The sequence below is a fragment of the Galeopterus variegatus genome, unplaced genomic scaffold, assembly GCF_000696425.1.
Source record: "Galeopterus variegatus unplaced genomic scaffold, G_variegatus-3.0.2 Scaffold448, whole genome shotgun sequence".
Lineage (NCBI taxonomy): Eukaryota > Metazoa > Chordata > Mammalia > Dermoptera > Cynocephalidae > Galeopterus > Galeopterus variegatus.
In genome coordinates, this window is record NW_007726559.1 from 123,516 (window position 1) to 126,961 (window position 3,446).

Sequence of the window (3,446 nt, forward strand, 5' to 3'; positions counted from 1 at the left end):
TTCCGTATCCACTCATCTGATGATGGACATTTGGGCTGGTTCCAACTCTTAGCTATTGTAAATCAAAATCACACTGAGATACCATCTCACCCCAGTTAGGATGGCTAATATCCAAAAGACTCTGAACGATAAATGCTGCTGAGGTTGCAGAGAAAAAGGAACTCTCATACATTGTTGGTGGGACTGCAAAATGGTGCAGCCTCTATGGAAAATGGTATGGAGGTTCCTCAAATAATTGCAGATAAATCTACCATATGACCCAGCTATCCCATTGCTGGGAATATACCCAGAAGAATGGAAATCATCAAGTTGAAGGTAGACCTGTTCTCCAGTGTTCATTGCAGCACTATTTACATTTCAGCTCTTTACCCTTCCTCTCACTTGCTTTGCTTGCTCCCTTCCCATACCTTTATCACTCACACTCTTCTCACAAGGTATTATAATGATCTATTTTCTTCCTTGTCTCCTTTCATTAGACCATAACCTCATTGAGAGCAGGTATAAAAGCTTGTTCAGTAGTGTACTCAGTGCCTTGCACAGTGCCTGGCTTATGACAGGCATTCAACAAAGATCTTGTTAAGTAAATGAATGAATAATCATTCCTAACATTTATATAGTGCTTTAAGCTTGCAAAGGACTCTCCTGCGTTATTTGACTCTCATGATACTCTGAGGTGGGCAGGAAACCCATTACCACCCCTATTTACATGTGTGAGACTAGGCTCAGAAAGGCTGTGTAATCTGAAAGAAAAGAGACTGCAATTTCAGAAGACATTAAGACTCAATTAGTGGATTCCTGCTCTGGAGCTCTTTTCTGTTTTCAGAGTTATTTGTTTCCCGAGCCAAGTACCAATGGCAAAAGAAACTTATTCCGAGTACTTTTTATCCCCCCCTGCTCTACTTCTGCACTTTTACTCCTCTGCTGGCTCCTTTCACTTCTGACTTTTAGCCCCAGTTTTTAGTTAGAAGCTATATATTTCTTATATGCAGATGAAAGATGAAAAAAAAATACATTCTTCTGTTGATTCTCCAGTTCCTCTGCCTGGGATCTCCTGGCTGCAGTGTGGAATTGTGGAATATGTGTCATGAGATGGGGGTGATGTGTGTGAAGGGAGGAATATATGGCTGACTGGTGTGGCCAGAGGACTATGAGGTCAAAGGCCCTCGATACTGAGGCTTTGAGATCCTTCTATCCACTCCTCCCATCTCAAATATTCTTCTCTAGGGGAAATTTGGATACAATGAACTGATAGAGTTGGGAGATGATGCTGACAAGTCTCCAGCAGATGTTGATTTAAGTACGAAAGAGTGTTTTCGGAAAGAGTGATGTGGTCAAGGTGAGAGTGGAAAGTAGTCAGGGCTTACTTGCTGACACTGACTGCGTTTAATAATTGTATGCAATTGGACTCAATTGTGTTCAATTCTTCTTTCTACACAGCTCTGAGGGTGGAAACTAAGCAGAGGGCAAAGGAGGGAATCTCTCCATTAGCCTCTAAAGTAAGCAGAGTCCTTTTCCTGAAAGAGAGTGGGCAAAGCAGTACAGTTTCACAAACTTAGGAGAAACAGAATAGATGTTTGTGAGTGGCATAGATGACTATGTCATCAGCAAGTTCAAATGATGACAAGAAAGCTTGTTGGTCTTGAGTCAGCCTCACATACAATACCCAGAATATAAAGCCCTAGCATCAATGACATCACTCCACATAAACCTACCCCCTCACAACTTGTTTACCAGAAAGACACACACTTTGCACACAGAAAGTTAAAAGTTACACACACAATAAGACCTACCATTTAATGAGTATTTAATATATGCCAGGAGTTCTACAAATATTTTACTCCTCAGGGGAACCATGTGATAATAAGAGCTAATATAAGTTGACAGATAAGTAAGGTTCAAGAGGTCAAGCAACTTGTCCAAGGTCACACACGTGGTAAGTGGGATTCCAGAATTCTCACTAGTGTCTGACAGTGAAGCCCATGGCTCTTAATTCTTAGGCTAAACTGCCACACATGACACACACGTATATACAATTTAACCATGGGCAAGCTCTCCCTCTTGTGCCTATACCATAATTTTTTACATTAGTAACAAGTATATGGCTTGTATGTTACTTGTCTATTCCTCCTATACCTCCAATTAGATTGTGAACTTCTGGAGGGCAGAGACCAGCTCCATGTTTTGGCCCCATATCCTCAGTTTCACATAATTGGTGCTCAGTACATTATCCTGAACGGAGGACACCATAAAAGTGGCTAGAAAGGTGAGTCTAGGTAGGAGTACATACAGGTACAGAAGTAGGAAGACTGGGACAGGGGTATTCGTTCAACCATTTTATAACCACCTGGATCTATGTTAGGCGCTGGGGATACAACGATGACTAAGCTAGTCAGCGTCTTTCCCCTCAGGAGGTCTCATTGTAGAGGACGGGGTTCATGATCAAGGATGTAAGCCACTCAAAAGTCAATTTACCTCAGTCTTCCCCAGCAGAAAAGAAAACCAAGGAGTCGCGGGCCCCGGCGGCTACAGGGTTCTGGCAGTCCTGAAGCACACAAAGACGCGAATAACAAGGTACAGGTAGGTCAGGTGAAACGCTTCCCTGTGATTGAACTTGATCGGCGGAGGGCTAGGGCCGTGATAGGAGATGAAGAGCGCAGAGCGCGGGGCGCGCGTCGGAGATAAAAGGGTGTGGCCTCCCGGCCCGGCTGCCAGCTTTCCCACGTGTCCCTTCGTCTCCCAGCACCGGGACGCCGGGAGGTGGGGTCTTCCCCGCCGATCACGAGGAAGACGGGACGCGCCAGCCGGCCCCCCACTGCTCACCGCCCTTTGTGAAACGCTCCCAATTGTGCCTCATCAGCTGAATCCGGTCCCCGCGGGCGGACGGGGCTGTCCCGGCTCCTCGAGGGCTGATACGTGAGGGCCGCGCGGTGGTAGGATGTCCCCAGAACCTGGGCTGTTTCCTCCGATTCCCAATCTCTGTCCCTTTAACCTTCAATCCGCAGTCCCACTCTCGCACATCCGCGGTCCGTTCCCTCCCCCTCTCTCCTCCCGCGCTCGGCCTGGGGGGCGGGGCGAGGGCTCCAGACTGCGCGAGAGTTCCGCCCAAATCCCGCGAGACTCCCCTGCCGCCACTGCCGCCGCCTCTTACGTCTTTCCCTTTGACAAGTCGCCGCTGCTGCAGCAAAAATAAAGGACGCGGCTACCGCAGCCGCTGCCGAGCTGGGCTTGGGTCGCCGGAGCCGCGCCCTACCCCCGCCAGCTCCGGAGTCGCGTACGGTAACTCCTCCTCTTCTGCCCTCCCGGCCGCCTGTGCGTGTGCTCGGCCGGCGGGGCAAGGCCGGCCGCGGCCGTTCCGGGGCCGCCGCCGAGCTGGGCTGCCGGGGCCCCGGGTGGGCGGCCGGCGGAGGCCTGAGAGAGCCCTCCCGGCGCGGTGCGGCTCCCCAGCC

The 3,446-nt window shown here is 49.2% G+C and overlaps 1 protein-coding gene across 1 annotated transcript in view; it reads left to right on the top strand.

Annotated features, from left to right (window-relative positions):
* The first annotated feature begins 3,255 nt into the window (after positions 1-3,255).
* HERC1 (HECT and RLD domain containing E3 ubiquitin protein ligase family member 1) overlaps positions 3,256-3,446 on the top strand; it is a 219,402-nt gene continuing 219,211 nt past the window's right edge. The window contains exon 1 of the mRNA XM_008568860.1: positions 3,256-3,276. The gene's annotated coding sequence lies outside the window, so the exon portion shown is untranslated. The remainder of the gene's footprint in view (positions 3,277-3,446) is intronic.